At 44.9% G+C, this 17,576-nt stretch overlaps 1 protein-coding gene across 3 annotated transcripts in view; it reads right to left on the bottom strand.

Annotated features, from left to right (window-relative positions):
* LOC116449335 (contactin-3-like) overlaps positions 1 to 14,122 on the bottom strand; it is a 96,550-nt gene extending 82,428 nt beyond the window's left edge. For 2 of the 3 annotated variants that reach the window (XM_032120764.1, XM_032120766.1), the window contains exon 1: positions 13,975 to 14,122. The gene's annotated coding sequence lies outside the window, so the exon portion shown is untranslated. Of the gene's footprint in view, positions 1 to 11,329; positions 11,412 to 13,974 lie in introns of all 3 variants that reach the window. The other variant, XM_032120765.1, reaches the window with a different exon arrangement.
* Between the last annotated feature and the right edge of the window lie 3,454 nt (positions 14,123 to 17,576).

Below are 17,576 nucleotides of genomic sequence, written 5' to 3'. Positions count from 1 at the left end.
ATTAAATAATTCCTAACAGATGTGAGGATGAGAACCTGCACCTCTCCCACCCAAACCCCACCACGGCACTGGGGCTTCCCACAAAGGCCTGGCCTCAACCTGGCTTTTAAATGGAGAAAGGCTCTAAGATTGCAGATTTTAAACTCTTTAATAATGCATTTTAATGCAGACTTTTCTGGCCAATTTACTTGGAGCAAGACAGGACAGCCTTTCCCCGCTACCCTGCACAGGTCTGATGGCTGGGTTGGTTTTATTTGAGGTTTTTAACATTAGAGAGTCTAATCCATCAAAAACTCAAACAAATAAATGTATTACAGGACTCAAAGGCTGATGATTGTCCTCTACACGGCTCCTCTGGTACACTTACACATGGTGTGAATTTGGTATTTTATTATTACATTATACATTTGTTTCCTCTTGACCAACATCACTGAAACTTCCCAGACCAAAGCTGACATAAAATTGATGCTCCAGCATCCCATTTGTTTACAGCGCAACATGCAACAGGTAAGGAGATGTTTTATCTCTCTGCAACCCCAAAAGAACAATTACTTCCCAAGAAGTAATAAACCAAGAGACAAAAATGGGATAGATGCTTCAAGTGGGGAAGCAAATAAGAGGAATACAGGTAAAAATGTGAAATTTACATTTTGTATACAGCTTCACTCAGCCTCTTCTTACTCTTTTCAAATATATATATATATATATATATAACCTGGGAATGGAGGAGCTTGATAGAAATAGTCACCAATTTCAGCAAGGAACTGAGCTTTGGGAGATATGGCCACAGGTACCCTTAATCTATCCTGTCTGTGATTATCTCCCTCCAAGTCACATGCAGGAAAATAATCCCCTACAGCACAGAGCACTGATGTGAAAGGAAAGAAAAGCTCAAAGTTACAGCTGAATGGTTAGAGCTGAACCCACATCAGCACTTTTTTCCCCCCTCTACTTCTTGAGACCAAGGCAGCTTAATCTGCATTGATGTCTGTGAAGTTTCACTTGAAAAAGTTCTTCAGCCTGAGAGAGTTTCCTCTCCTATGAATAGCAGTAAAATGCTCAAATATTTTTATGGAAAAGTCTCTTTTCCTTTTTACAAAGGAAACTATGAGACATTGCCTGAAAACTTAAATACTGCATTTCAGCCAAATTTCAAACCAGCAGCACAGATATTAATCAAAAAATGAGACTCTGAGAGAAAAACCACCCAGCCAGGAGGCAGAACACAGCCCACTGCAGACCATGAGAAAACCATCAGAGATGTTCAGTGGATGAGTGTGGCTTGCACATGACAGGAGAGCAAGAGAATCAAACCACTTTATGGTTATTATGAATACCACAGAACACCATAATTTTTTAAAATTATTATTTTCATTTTAATGAACAGTTCGCCACCTCTTTCCGCTCCTCACTTTCTCTCTGTTCGGCTCCCCACACCCCTGCTCCCCTTCATTAATCCACTTAATTCCAGCATCAGTTTAGATACATGTTTGCTTCATTAACTCACTGCTGGAGGAGGACAGTACCCAGATCCCTGGGATGGAAAAGAAAGGGAAGTTAATCTCAGTTTTGTGCAATCTCGATTTTCTAATTATTATTTGGATATCTTTGTTCCTTGTATCTCCAGGACACCAAGTCTCAGCGTAAGACCATAATTTGGAAAAAGCAGAAATTAAGAGGTTAAGTTCCACTGAGTTTTCTTCCACTGACACTAAAAGATGAGTGTTACAGTCTATCCCAAGATTAACGAATGCAAATATGGCTGATCCACCACAAGCAGTAAAGAAAGAACCAGGTTTTTCGGCCAAACAACTGTGGAACACCTCTTTCATCCTCCCCACGTAATGAGGCCTCACTTTCAGGGAGAAAAAAACCCAACCAAGTATTTAAATTACTTAACAAGATCTCTTTAAATATCAGTACAAGGTTAGATGCAATGCACTGGCTTTGCTGGGTAAGTTTGGTTTTAAAAAAAAAAAACCAAACCCAAAACCCAAACAAAAGTGGAAGGAGCAGAGAGCTGCACTGAGATAACATTCAGTGGCGATGAACCTAAGAGTATCTAAAGTACTAAAAAAAAAAAAAAAAAAAAAAAATCAGTTTCTTGACTTAGGAACTAAATTCAAATTAGGAAATCTCTGTCTGACAAAGGCCTGAAAAACATGGAAGGAAAAGAAGATGGGCAGAGAGGTTAATTGGTTTGTAAAGTATTAAAGAGTAACAAGAGCCAAAAAGCCCTGGCAGGAAAACAAATGTGCAGAAGGGTGATGCAGAGAGCCCATGGAGGGGGATGGAGAAACGAACACAAATTTGATTTTTGAGGTTCAGGAGCTTTATTTCATAATAATAATAACAATGATGATGATATTCTTGTGAGGTTATTCATGGCACCAAAGCGAGTTTGAAGTCCATCTCCAGAAAACCTACACTGCGAGCTTTACTAACCAAAAATCTCCACTTCCCAAATATCACTTTCCCTCAAAAGTAACAATTCTTTTGCACCATGTCTAACAGGAAAGCAGCAACAAGCCCCAGGCCTGAGAAGATGCTGTTTTTCTTTCAGATCTCCAAGGTTCACTTCATGTCTTAATGCACTCGGCATTGCTCTCACCATTAATCGTGCACTGCAGACCAAGAGAAAGTGCTTTTCCAGAAATGACCTCAAACTAAATTCATAATTCTTTAAAAACCAATAAACCCACTGAACCAGAGAGCTCAGCCCTTCTGCAGTGGGCTACAGGCACACAAAGCTGCTTTACTCCCTTTAGCAAGATCCACTACCACCTTGATTTAAAGCACAGAGTGGAAACTGTTTATATGGTTTAACAACAGTCCTGTGTTTTGAGCCAGGAAAGGAAGGAAGAGGCCAGAAGACACCAGAGGTCCTTTATAAACAGAGCCTAGAGATCTGCTACACAAATCCAGTCCACCACTAAATCCGTATTTTTCTGTGCTGAAGCACAGTCCTACCTAATACTTCTTCCTAACCCCTCAGATCTAGGGCAGCATCCTTAACTCTTTCCAGATCCTCCCACAAAACTCCACATCCTCTGCATTTCATTTCTCTGGAGAGTCATCAGGAGGAAAGATCTTCTCTGAAGACTGGATATTTGTGTGTCAACACACCTACTGGATGGGTTCTTACCTTCCTCACAGGAAAAAGTTATCCTAAGCTGAACACAAAACTTGAGTAGTCACATCTGTTACACATGGCCCAAAAGATGATGCAGCTGCTAAAATATTTGGGACACCTCTGCATCCTTCACTGTACAGCAGAGTGAAGGTGAAAAGCTTTGTGCTGAAACAGAGCCTTAAAGAACACACTCTGCCTGGCTTGAAGTGGTGCCATCAATGCAAAAACCAAGCGTAAACATCCACGAAAAAACCTTGCACAAGAGTACTCAAAGCTGTGCCTGCAATGCGTGTTTTTGACTCATAAAAAGGAATTTTAATTCTACAAAGGCTTTTGGAGCCTTTTTTTCTTGACTGAGCAGACCATTAAATTCACCTGACCACAATGAACCTGGGAAGCAGGATTTTTCAGAGCCTAATATTAAAGGAGACTTTCAAGACTTCTTTCACTTTCCTGTAATATTAAATGGATCTCCAAATACTGGACATGATGGAGAGGAAGAACACAATCACAGAGCTTTGCCAATTGATGATAAAGCCTTGCTGGGATTTTGTTTCTAGAAGTACCAACCCCTTTTAGCCAGAAAAGCCCCAGGTATGTAAAACATATCCCAGTGAAACAAAGGGCCTGATGTTTTAGAAATCCTCCACACAATGCAGAGAGAATACATGGAATTTATCAGAATAATGCATCCCTCAGGAGGATTTGCAAGGAACCAGATAAATTACAAGTAACAAGTGTGCCCAAAACTTCAGTTTCCTGCATCTGGAGAGAGGCCCTGGCACAGAGTGCCCAGAGCAGCTGGGGCTGCCCCTGGATCCCTGGCAGTGCCCAAGGCCAGGCTGGACATTGGGGCTTGGAGCAGCCTGGGATGGTGGAAGTTGTCCCTGCCCATGGCAGGGGTGGCACTGGATGAGCTTTAAGGTCCTTTCCAGCCCAAACCATTCTGGGATTCTCAAAGTTCATTACCAGTTAAACTTCACAAAAGTAAAGCGTAAATGGGTTTTCCATCAGTGCAACATTAACATTTCTTTTGTGAAAGTAAGAAAACCACATCAGCTCTCTGCTGCCATCCTTGCTTGTATCTCAGCCCCTTTTCACAGGTGCCACTTAACCAGTTCAAATCACTTTGCAATGCTATTTCCCAGGAAGCACAGGAATAAATCAATCCGAGAATGGAATGTCCATTAACACCTTTAATTAGGCTTATTGGACAAGCTGCTGAGCCTTTTGGAAAGGAAAAATGTGGATCTTTACCAATCTAGAATGAAAAGAAATTTGCATTAGAACTACAGGCACTTAACTGTCTGCAGTGCTTATTCTGGGGAATAATGCACTTCAACATTTTTCTGAAAACACAGAGGAACTGCTGATTCCTCTCTCCCTGCTACAGGGAGCCAGGAGCTGGGAGAATATGGCCTTTGTTACAATATTGTAAAGGAACATCAGGACAGAGGAGGCTATTTTCCTTCTCTCCTTATTTTGCTAGGCTACCTGCAGGCAAAAAAATTGTCATTTTTACGTCCTGGATGTTGTTGTATGCTCCAGATAAAAACTCCAAGTCTGGTTCTCTAAAAAATGTCACTCTAGACTATTATCTGCTGGACAGAGAACGTCCTCGGACACCAATGGAGTACAGCTGTGTCATTAGGGATTTCTAAGTTTAAGACTTACATGCGATTTTTTTTCAGGCTGGAAACACCTACTGTAACAACACCCTAAGTTCCCAAAAAGTTAGCAGGTACCAGGTGAGGAATTAAAGGGATTCAAAGACCCAGATCAGAACTGATGCCTATTCTGCATTAAGTAATCAAGAGTCCGTCTCAGAACAAGCACAGAGTGGAGAAAACTTCAGGTTTAATCCCAAACCTTACCACTATTTTCTATCACTTTCACATCTTTTATTGCTGTGTTTTTATTTTATATCCACAGCTATGCAAAGGTCTGGGAGCCTTTTGTTCTTTCAGGGTGGCCCAGAGGCGCGAGCAGTTAGCTACACAGGTTATCAAAATCTGTAACATCAGGATGTTCAGATGCTGGGGGAAGAGAGGACGGTGTTAAAACAGCTCAACATGAGGTGGTGGAGCTTTGCAACCTCCTTAAGCTGCTTAACTCCAGATAAGGAGCTTATGCAACTTTCTGAACCCTGAAGAACATTCAGCAAGTTACAGCAAACAGTGCTCAGGCTAACTTACACTTGGGACAGGCACTTCATGAGTCATTCTGCCCTCTTACTGGGGAAAGAAGCAAAAAAAAAAAAAACCAAGTCCCCTCTCAAAAAACCATCTGTCCAAGAAAAGTCACGTACAGTTTAGTAGTGGAGATGTTCCATGTTTGTTTTCCTCGATGCTTCCCTTGCATGACTTGGGGAGTGGCACAGTGAGCCCAGATTCTGAGCCAGAGATTATTTCACATCTCTAAGTGGAGCCTGACTACGAAGAAGCTGCTTTGTGGTACTTCTGAAGCAGAAGAGCTTTAGAGAGGAGTATAAACAACAGCCATTCCAGTCACCAAACAGACCCACTGAGAGCTGTTCAGATTCTCCATCTGAAAATAAACCCATCCACCCACAATGGGCCTACTCAAGGGTATCATGGGCATGATAGGGACAAGGTCAAAGCCTTAAGGGCTTACAGCAGGCTTGATTTAAGTTCCATCGGAGCTGGGAATTGAATGAATAACAAACAGGAGAGAGACACTCCAGTCCTCTTGGCAGTTGCTGAAGAAAATTTGAAAAAAGCTCAGAAAAATCCTTTCTTTCATCTCAGTGCCTTCTGGAGAGGACCCAAATGCCGCCATCACCACTTCCAGTGGTGTCAAACACCCAGCTCAGGGCTCAGCAAACACCACAGGGGCTGGCACCACTCCCCTCTCCAGCCGGGGGCTCCGAGGGCTGTGCTTCTGAAGAGGATGATGTGTTTCTTCATCAAGGTTCAACTTATTCCAACTGTTTTGTAGGAGGATAGATCTGCAGAACAACTTTCCAGTCTCCAAGTGCACCTGATGAAATACTGGAACCTTCTCATCTCTGGATTTTAGTGTGTGAACCACATTTATGTGGGGGGGAAGAACCTGCTACAGAACAAAGTGCCAAGCAAAATCCACAATCTCTTATTCCTGGAGAAGAGTGGATGAAACTCTACTTATCCTTCATTTAACAGTCGCAGAAGAGCAGCACTCTGAGATATAACACCTCTTCTGTTTACATTTTAAGCTTATCAAGGAAAAGAGATGCTCAAGGAGACTATAAACTACAGCTTTTAAAGCATTAGAAACACAGCTCTTTGTCAGGGCCACAGCAATTTTTATTTTCTTCAGCAATACAATAAAAAAATAGTCAATGTGAGATTCAGAATCAAATAGCTACAAAAATTACAGTGAGAAATTGAAAAACTGCAAGATCTATAAACAGATTAAGCTCCACAACTAAAAGGAAAACTACCATGTGTATGCAACCACTTCAAGAACTGTATTTGATTCTACAAATAGTTTGCCAGTCCTCTGTAAGGCTTCATTGCTTTTTCCACTATAATTTCAACAGGATTTTTCGACCGGGAAAGATGCGAGATAATCAATGAGAGGAGGAATAGTGCTGTGGGAGAATGCAGCCCCTCAAAAACGGGGCAGAAGAGGAAAATAACTCTGGTTTAGATTAATTTAGCTCCTTCCAAGACAAAAGCTAACTCCTGTTTAGTCAAGAGTAGAAAACAGACAAGCCAGTGCCCAAGAATGGGAAAGGGTTACACATGAGCAGCTGCTGCTCCTCATCTTGTCAAGAAGGAAAAAAACCCATTCAAGTGCATTTCCCCTGCAGCCAGGCAGCGATGGCACAGAGCTCCTGGGGGCTGTGAGCAGCAGCCCTGGGCTAAGACAGGTCCAGGTAAACTGGAACTCAGCTCTGACACACGAAACTGAAGTTTACAGCATGAATTTAGTCAGCCAACTTCCAGCACTTTTAGCAAGGAGACATTTGGGCAAGTAAACATAAGCACATCTTCCTTCTTTTAGGATCAATGGTGAGATCTTGAGTCTAAGACAACAAAACATTTTCTGTGGGGTAGAAAGCTCAATGTGCAGACAGATGTTTTTCATACACCACTGACACACACACACACAAACACAACAGCTCTGCAACATCAATAAATCTTTATCCAGAGAAGGTGCACACTGCTAAAAACATGCACTTCAATGCCCAAACTATGCAGATGAAGGACTGATTAAGGAAATTTTGGGTCTTCTACTGATCTTAACAATGGAAAGGAATGCACCCATGTCAGTGTAGATACTAATGGCTCTTCACCCTGTTTCTTTAGAGCATTTGTTTTTAAAAAGTGAAACAAACACGTGTCATTGTCACTGTTTCATTGTCCAGCAGCCTGATCCTTGAGCACACAAACTTCAGAGGTAAAGAGGGCCTGGTGGTCAAGCAGTGACCTGGCAGCAATGCTACCACTTACCCCCTGCTTTATAAATGACCCTGGGAAAGCAAACATGCACATAACAGCCTTTTCTTTTTATTGCCATTTACATCTTACACCAACCAACACACTGGGCTGAGATGTTAAATAAATAACCCAGGGTGCTGCAGAGAGCTTTCCTCCCACTCTGCTTTGCCCACACAACAACCTGCACCACACTTGAAGCAGCAGGCACCAAAAATTTCCTGTTAAACGAAGAAAAAGTCATTGCAGGAAATCGCTGATATTTTAGTCAGGAGCTTTTGATGTAAAAGCTGCTCCACCCAGGACCACCAAGGGCTCCTACCTGCTCCAGCATCTCTTAAAAATCAAGTATCTCCCCCACTCACTCTGGCAAAACCAGACCCTGTTTTCGTGGGTTTAGAAACCAACTATCCTCAAGTAGCAGGACAGATGGACAGGCAGGACGGACACACCCAGGTGACTGCAATGAGCTTTAGGAAGAGAGGATAAAATCAAAACATTTTGCAATATCCAGGGAAATAAACGGTGGTTTCTGCAACAACCAAACCGGTTGAATTTCCTGGTTTCTCCCTACAAAACGCCTCACAGCAATACGTCATTAAAACAGTATTTTTCATCTTGCACATTTTACCAGGAACATGAAGAGATGCCAACTTCAACAAATGGAATGTCTTCAAATGCAGAGATGCGTGATCCTTCTGCAAATGAACTATGAAAATCTGTATGCTTGCAAGCTAAACAGAATTTATCATTTACTGATCCACCCTGAATTGGATTAGACAGGAATTGCTCCTTATGTAGTCAAGTACTGGAGTACACTGGAAATTACTGTCCTGACCTCAGCACAAGCAAAACTGATGCTGGACATGCTTCACATTAAGCCAGACTGTGGAAAGCCAGTTGATTTTCCCCACCAGTTTACTCCAACGAGAGGTTTACAGCTCCAAACAGCTGTAATTTATTATATTTTAGATTTCACAAAAGGCCTGAACATGTTGAGCAGTACTACTCCTCAGAATTGTCAAGGCCTATTCAAGTGAAATATGCTTCCCACATCAGGAACATGGCACTGTGATTTCAGCAGTGCTAGAAAGGCAGTAGGATTTTTTTTTTTAATGAGTCAGTACACAAAAAACAGGAATAGTGGGAGGAGCATTTTTAGAATAGTTAATACCAGGGTAGCTCATTACTACTTATAGTGTTGGTGGCAAAGAAATCTGGATTTAACCATAAAATTTCAAAGAGGCTCAAACCACTCCTTTGAAACGACAGTAAAAATCAGGATTTCTCGCTTCTCTGTTAAAGCTGAATGTACAAATGTGTCTTTCCTCAACCATATAGCTCAAAACCAAAGGAACAGGATATAGGAATGGATCTATAGGAATAGGTAGGAGACCTGCCCATACCTGTGCCTCTTCCAGTGCTGTGTCCATCATCCCTCACTCCAGCAGAACAGGTTCAGACTCCACAGCTTCCCTAGCACTACCCAAGTCACTTACTACGGTTAAAAACTGCTTTATTTAGTTTTCTTCATTTAAACCCGGTGTGGAGGGACTAATCTGTAACAGCTGAAGCAGTTTAGCCATTCTGGACTCCTTCTGCAAAGAAGCTGGGATCAGCAAAGCAGAGGCAGGTGCTCACACACCTGGTGAGGGGCAGTGCAGCAGCCCTGCTCCACCCTCAGCTGGTGGAATTGCAGCGTATCAGGGAGCACACGGCTCCCCAGGATCTCAGGGAGGTTGGTGGTGCTGTCTTTTAAGTCAGATTTCACTTGCAAAAAGATTTTTTAAGCTCCTTCCTGCTCACACCTATTCATCTGCTCCTTGCCATCATGTCTGTCTTCCCCCTCAAACTGCAGCTCAGAAATGCACGATTTGGATTTTCCAGTAACCAAGAACTGGCTGACAAAGAGAACCCTCCCAGCCAAGCCTGGTCATCCCCGTTTTTCTCTTCCTATTACCACTCACTCCAAAGCCCTTTACAGCCCACAACTCATTTTCTGGGGGTCCCCACCCTGGCAGCTCCGCACTCCCAGCTTTAAGCACTTCATGATAAAGTTTAAGCACACAGATAAAGTTCCTCCTGTGTGCAACCAGGATTAAGAAAACACCAAAACACATGTCCAGGTTTCAAATCCTGGCTGATTGCATTAAATGAGTTTCTCCAGAAGAGCACGAGCTGCAGGTGGCATTGCCCAGGGCTAAATACAGCTTCAGTAGCTCCCACTGCTGCTTCCCTCAGCTGAAATGCAACACCTTTGCCAGTTTATTACTCTTTATCTTGCTCAACACATATATTTTTCAAGAGAAAGATATCTGGATGTTTTAATTTAGGAAAAATTCCCACATCAGCTCCGCCAAATGTATTACTTATTTTAAGGAATATTATTATACTTTATTACATCTAAAAAGTGGAACTTCAGGGGTACAAGACTAACTGCTCCTTCAAAATAAAGCCAATGCCATATATAAACACTATGACCCACATTTCAACTGGTATTTTCTCAGACCAAATTTCAACATGCAGATTTTAACTTTACACTAAGAAAATACCAACTAGCTCCATTATTTCATCAGCTGCCCACCACCTTTAGTCTTCAAATACAAGACTAAGAATCCATAAGATTTTTGAACTCCTGCCACTTCCCCTCACTTTGTATTAAGTCTTTTCTTTGTATTAGACAGCACATTAAAACAATAAATCTATATATAGTAAATTTCAGCTGACTGTAGTCAAAGCTTTTTTTCCCCCCTTCCCACTTTTATTACCTCAAAAGTGCTCTCCTGGATACACTTTTGTTTAAAAGGCCATCAACTTTGATCTGGTTTTCATCTGTCTCAGTGGACAAGAGAACTTCTGTGTGGCTTTTTGAGCACTGAATCAGAAAAGCACTTCTCAGCTTATGCAAACCTGCAGCCTTTACCTAATCCTTTCCTGGCTGAGGCACATTACAAGGTATCACTGATAATTATTTAATTTTTTCCTGTAGCTCATTTTTCTACGCATCCTATAAAACGTGGATCATCAAATCTCCACTCAAAAGTTTGGGCTACAATTCTAAATAGCTTCACTAAATCAAAGGTGGAGATGTTGGCACAGGAGAGAACTACAGCTCTTCCAATTTCATTTTTCTGCACTCCAGTTGTTTTTCAGTGGGATAATCACTGACTGAACTATCCCTGGTTTGGCTGAGAGAGGGAAACTTCAGCTGTAGAGCTACAAAACAAAACAAACAAAAATACCTGAGAAAAGAATTGCTGTCACTGCAGATAAATTTTAAGGACAGCAGCAAGAGAGCACCAAGGCAAGTGCATTTCCAGAGCCAGTTTCTGTGGCACATTTTGAAAAACCAAAACATTAAGTTCCTAAGCTTCTTCAAAGAGCTGATTTCAGAGTATGTTGCCATTCAAGTCATCTTGACATCACCCATGCACAACATGAGCTCAAGCAACGCTTTCATCATACAAGTCCCTTGAAAAAATCATTTCTCATCACTTGCACCTTCAGCAGTGTTCAACCTCAATGCGTGCATGCATCCCAGGGGACTCTAATCCAGTGTTCCCTGGTTTCCAAATATGAACTGGGAGGTTCTGTATTTGATAGCACAAGACTGACCTAGCCCCAAGGAGGATGAAAACTGATACACACAAAAATTACAGATGAACAAACTTCCCATTTTCCTTGATTTTCTAGTAAACCAAGACCAGGCTTGTAATTGTTTCTCAAGTCATCCAAAGTCAGGAGGGATACTCACCTCCAGTCCCAGTCATTCCTCATCACTAATAACTTCCCTCTCCCTGCAGGCTTGCTGGCTCCTCAGACACAGCCTCACACCGCTGTAAATACACAAAAAATCTTGTTTGCAGACTGCTGTTAATCTGTGTCTTCTGGTATCAAAGTAAATCCTGATAATCACTTCCATACATATAAAACCACTGGCTTATGTCACTTGTAAGACTCAGCCTCTTCCAGGAAGAACAGTAAAAAGATTGAATCTATTTGCAGAAACCTCCTGTTGCTGTATCACAACAACATTAAGATGTTCTTGTGGTATTGCAATGGGAAAATTCCCACAAGAAACACCACAAGAACATAAACATAAACAACATCAAAGACAGCGAGGCTTGCTCAGAAAAAACAACCAACCAAAACCACCGCCCCTGCACAAGTGGCTGGAAGCATTTGTTTGTGGGTGGAAACTCCAAGAGAAGCATAATAGGAAAGTGACAGGAAAATACGGCATCGCTCCTTAGCTACGGTGACGTGATCTTCAGGAATTTAAAGAACACGTTGTTTAGGTAGGTCCATATATCACATCCAGCTCGAGGATTTGCAGGGTGTACAGCCAGCTGGATGCACGCTCGGATTTCTGGACAGGACCCCAACTTAGGTCACCAGCACTGGAGCTGAGTGAGTGCCAGGGCTACAGGAGTCACGAACCAGAGCTTGCCACCACCCCACAGCAGCTCCAGACCACAAAAATTCCAGTGGTTTAACTTCCTTAACACAGAAAAAACCAAGTTTCAGATCAGCTAGACAACCTCTACCTGTTCTATTCACTGAGGTGCCATCCACAAAACCCACTCGGGGAAAACCCCATAGCCACTGCCATTGCCAGCTTGCAGATCCTGTGCTCCGAGCAGCAGCTCCCACTGCTTTATTCCCAGAAAACACCACTGCTTCCAGCTCCAAGCCTGCAGCTCATCCCCTGCAGTGCAAGGCAGCGCCAAAAGTAAGAGAGAACAGCAGAAGTACCGTGCATGCTGTGGGAGCCCTGAGAAACAGGGAAGAGCCAGCGTGGCAGGACGGAGCTCCCAGCACTCTGCAGCCCCAGCACCAACTCGGCAGCATTTTGGCAAGAACTAAACACCTTCACCAAAGCATTTCCCTCAAATGCTTTCACAAGTGCATTTGCCAGATTACTATGGAAAGTCTCTTGCATAATAAACAACTTTCTGGAACAATTCCACATGGGGTATCAACACACTTCCAGTGTCTGCAAGTTCAGCACTTCCATTCCTGATTTTAGTATTTTGTTCAAAACTTCCCATACACATTTTAAAAATACATCACTGAACAACAAGCCTGGCATGCAGCTTAAGCTACAGTTCAAGTTTCTCTCGCAAAATACAGCAGTCAATACTTTGGAGAGTTTCTTGTCCTTCATAAGGTCTTGGTTTTTCTTTTTGCACCCACAATAAAAACACTGACGTTCTTTCCGTAAAACAAGCATTTTGAAGACAGCTAAAAATCAGTATTGATTCTGTGCGTGTGTCAGCGGCACCAGTAAGGTAATCCTGACTAACCAGCTCCCACCCAAGGCTATTGCTGGATCATTTCCCATCAGGAACGGGCTGATCTCCTTCCGACACATTCAACAAAATGGTGCTTGGATTTAGGTCAATCACAGCCAGGCACCACGCTGGCTAGGCAACAAGGTCACACATCACGATGCTGGGGACATCAGCAGCTCGCACCCAGCAAGGTGTGAACCATGAAAATAAAGTTGCAAGAGGCAAGGCAGATCGGTGGTTAGAAGATGAACAGCAGAGCAGGCGAACCCTGCAGAGGCGGCTGCGGAGAGCGGAGGGAGAGCGGAGGCAGCGGCTGTGCCAGACACCGAGGCACCGCTGAAACTTCGCGGCCAGCTCGGTCTGCTCTCCCCGGGCTGAGGGAAAGTTCCGCGTTCGCCAGGATTTGGTCAAACCTGAGCGGCCGCGAGGGACGTGCAGAAAGAGCGATATTATCATTCGAGAGGAAAAGGAAAAAGCTTTTCAACAAGGCTTCACCGGCGTGGTGCGGGGGTTGTTTTAAACCAAAACGCCAGATCCCCACCGACACCCGAGCTGGGGGCGAGCTCCCGTACGCGCCTTCTCGCATTTGAGACAATCAGCACTTAATTAAAAGCAAAGGCAGAGCCGCCCAGCTTTAGAACTTGAGCAACTCCAGTCTCACTTAGAACAATTCTGGGGGTGGAAAAGCCCAGACCCCGTGCAAACGCTCAGCCGTCCGCAGCCGCACGCTCCGGCGCCGCCGGACCCGGGGCGCATCCCCAGCCCCCGGGGGAGCCACGGGCACCTGACGGAGCCCTCGCCCCGGGCACGGGCGGTCTGGGGGGAAACAACAGCTCCGTGCAGGCAAGCGAGGAGCCTCGCAAATGCCATCAGCGAGGATCACGCAGGCGGGCAGCGGCACGTACCGAGCGCCCGTGCTTGGAGCTGCATCCCCCGAGCCCGGCAGGGACTCTGCCGCGGCACCGCCGCCACCCGCCCGGAGCCGTCTCCGTGTCCCCGGTGCCCTCCCCCAGCCCGGCTCCAGCGCTCCGTCCATCCCGAGAGATGCGGAGGGCTCAGCGCTCCCTTTTGCCGCTGCCCAACTTTGTTCCCCGAAGTTGCCCACCTGCAACCGAGCCGTTCCAGCCGCCGCAGCGCTGCCCTTCCCCGCGGAGCCAGCGCCGTAGTCCGGCGGCTCCCGCGCCTCCCGGCGCCTCTTCTGGAGCGGCACTAGCCGCGCTCCCGGCGGCGGGGCGGGCCCGGCGCGATCTCCCGCCCACCGCTCCTCACCGCTCCTCACCGCCCCGGGGCTGTACAGCCCAGCCCAGCCCAGCCCGGCACAGCCTCTCCGGGCACAGCAGGCCCTGCTGGCGCCGGGGATGCTCCGCCGGCGGCGGCGGCGGTTCCCCCGGGAGCCCCGCTGGACCCACCTGCGGAGGGTGGATGCGCTCCCCGGGCTGCTGCGGAAAGTTGAGGCGTTATGGCTTAAATAAAAACTCCATCTCATTTCTGGGCTGGAAGCCCAGGGAAAGAGTCAGGTTCACGTAGGTCGCTGTGCAGGAGCCGGATGGAGGTTTTATTGGATCTGGCTCTGGCTGATCACAGCATCAGAGCTGTGTGATGTAATTAAGACTGAGCAGAATTCCTTTAAGTCCCTTTTTTTTTTTTTTAGCAGGTAGTACTAAGATTCCTGAAACCTCTATTATCATTTCAGCATCCCAAAACACAGTGAAGTGTGTGTTGTTAGAAGTGTGCATTAGCTCCCTGTGCCTCAGTTGAAGCTGAATTTTGCCAAGGATGGTTTTGGTTTCAGAGCCACAGTGGAGTGTTGATGTAAGAGAGTCAATCAGCACTACAGAATCGCCTGCGTGGAAAGGGACCTTAAAATTCATCCAGTGTCACACCTGCCATGGACAGGGACACCTTCCACTATCCCAGGCTGCTCCAAGCCTAGTCCAACCTGGCCTTGGACACTGCCAGGGATCCAGGGGCAGCCCCAGCTGCTCTGGGCACCCTGTGCCAGGGCCTCCCCACCCTAACTGGGAAGAATTCGTTCCCAATATCCCATCTAACCCTGCCCTCTATCAGTTTGAAGCCATTCCCTTGTCCTGTCACTCCATCCCTTGTCTCAAGTCTCTCTCCATCTTTCCTGCAGCTCCTTCAGGCCCTGGAAGGCCACAGTGAGGTCACCCCAGAGCTTCTCCTCTCCAGGCTGAACAATCCCAGCTCTCCCAGCCTTTCCTCCCAGCAGAGCTGCTCCATCCCTCTGATCATCCTGCTGCATCCTCTGGTCTTGCTCCAACAGCTCCAGGTTCTTCCTTTGCTGGGACCTCGCCAGAAAGGAGAAAAGACTTGATGGCCGTCCTCTTGTACATAGAGGAATTTTGGAAAGGGTGGTGATACTTTGTGCTCATGGCATAAGGAGGAAGGACATGAGGAAAACTGTTTGCTTCTTCAGCGAGTAAGATTCAAGTCACTGCCACCTCCATTTCCCTTTCTGTCCAGTTTTGTCATGAATTATTGAAATGTGCCAGCTGAGAAACAATGACATCTCTGGGGATAGTAGAGACTTGACACAGCATCTGTTGACCCAGACTCAGTGTAGGAGCCCTGACCTGAAGAGATGTCCTTAGTTTTCCATGCATGTGTGAGTCCATAATTAAGGAATGTCCAGCACTGAAGTGTAACCACTTCTGTAATGAAATGTGGCACTGGTCTGAGGAAGGGATGTCAAAAAATAAATTATCTCGGGAAAACAAGATGCATTTTTAATTGGCAGAGTGTGATCAAATAGGACTTGTAGGGATGATAGAATTACAGGGATTTAATGAGTTCCCATGAACTGAGCACTGAGATTTGTACCAGTGAGGTCCAGCTCAGCCCTGGCACGGAGCAGGAAGGTGCACTCAGCCTGTTTGGAGCTGATGTAGCACAGTCTGGTAACTCCACCATATCTCTGAAACTCCACTTTGGGCTTTTGCCTAGAAGATAATATTAACTTTCAGTTTTTATTGCACAAAGCCTTAGCTTGGACTGGGGTCAAGCCTTAGTTCCACAGCAAGCTCCAGCTCAAGTAGGATGGTGGTGGCTGTGAACTCCTCTGTGGGGCAGAGACTGAGCACAGGCCCAGGAGCAAGCCCCGAATACAGATTTGGCTTCCTCAGAGCTCTGCTGGTCACGTATTCACAACACCCAGACTCGCTTGGGCTTATGAGAGCTGACAAGGTCAGGGACCTGTGGCACAGCTCTCCACATGGAAATATCAGCTGTAGCTGTGCGAGGCCAGCATGAGAAGGATGGCCTGTATTTTTATGCTTGACCGACCACAGAGGCTGTTCAAATTTTGAAAATGCATCCTGCAGCTTGCCTTCCTTGGTGTCTTTTGTCACCTCCAGCCCAGCCCGATCTTTGGACTCCTTTGGCCAACTAATATATTTTTTCAATTTCAGTTAAGTCAAGGACTTCAGATTCCTATCATAGGTATCAAGTTAGGCCACATAAAAGATGCTTTTATTTTAAGTTTGTCAGAGAGGCACTTTATGAGATTGTGAGGTTGAAAGACTCTAATCTTGGAGATGACAAGTTAAAAAGGACAAAACCCACTCTTCCTCTCACCTATTTTCCAGCAACCCAGGCATGCAGAAATAGTGGGTTCGTAAGTGCTTTTCCTGTATTCATTTCAGAAAACACAGCAAAGCTGCAGTATCACCATGTACTTACTGGAGGGAAGCAATTTACAGACAGTGAATTCTCTGAGGTTACCTGGAATGTTTTCACACAGTCCCTGAGCCTGTGCTTCCCTTCTGCCATCTGGGGCTTCGGAACCCACTGCAATGTTCACATTCAATAATAACAACTTAATTGCCAGTCTCATGCTCCTTCCAGCTAATGATTTTTTTTCATTTCCACTTGTCATTCAGACATCACTGTCGACAGGTCTCTGAAATGATATGTGAAGAACAGCAACGCTTCTACTTGAGTGCTGTCTAATTAATGCTTCCTAAGAATCAAAGTGGGAAAAACCCCAGGCTTTAAGCACAGGGGTAAGCAGGTACATGAAGATCATATTTAAACTTAATTTGTTTTGAAGACTCGGCTTAACCCTGTCCATCCTGATGGCAGCTGGTGTAGACCACAATTACCAACTTGCTCCTATGAATTGCACCCCCTCACTGCTCTCTGCCAGAGTTGCTATAGCCACTGCCAAGCAATTTTTCCATGTTCACCTTTTAACCAGATGGATTGCCCGCATAACTTTTGTGCCCTGCTTTGACAAACCTCATTTTTCAAGTTTTAGGTGGGAATTTAGCCACCACAGTCTTAGATATGCCGTAAATTCCTCCAGAAAAAAAATCTCTCAGCTGCTTTAGCTTTCGGAGAGTTTCTCTTACCACTGGCAGAAATACCAGCTAACTCACCTCAAGCTTAAGCTGAACTTGTTTTGTAAAACACCCTCTGGGACATTGCCAAAGTGGGGCCTTGTCAATGGGGCTCAATGGACCATTAGTCTGGTCTTAACATTGACAATCACTATCAGTTTCTTCTCAATTAACTGAAACAGCCACTAGAAAGTAGAATATTAAAAGTAAATTAAGAAACAGTTGAAAATTTAGTTTTCTGTCTTTCTAGGTGTAAAAGTTACAGCAGCCCACCTTTTCCAATCACACTTTCAGGCATAATAGTGTCAATGGCAAAAATAATATGGACAAAATATAGAATGCTTTGGGT

Source organism: Corvus moneduloides, chromosome 11, assembly GCF_009650955.1.
Source record: "Corvus moneduloides isolate bCorMon1 chromosome 11, bCorMon1.pri, whole genome shotgun sequence".
Lineage (NCBI taxonomy): Eukaryota > Metazoa > Chordata > Aves > Passeriformes > Corvidae > Corvus > Corvus moneduloides.
The sequence above is the reverse complement of the archived record's forward strand: the minus strand, read 5'-3'. Positions and strand labels throughout refer to the sequence as shown.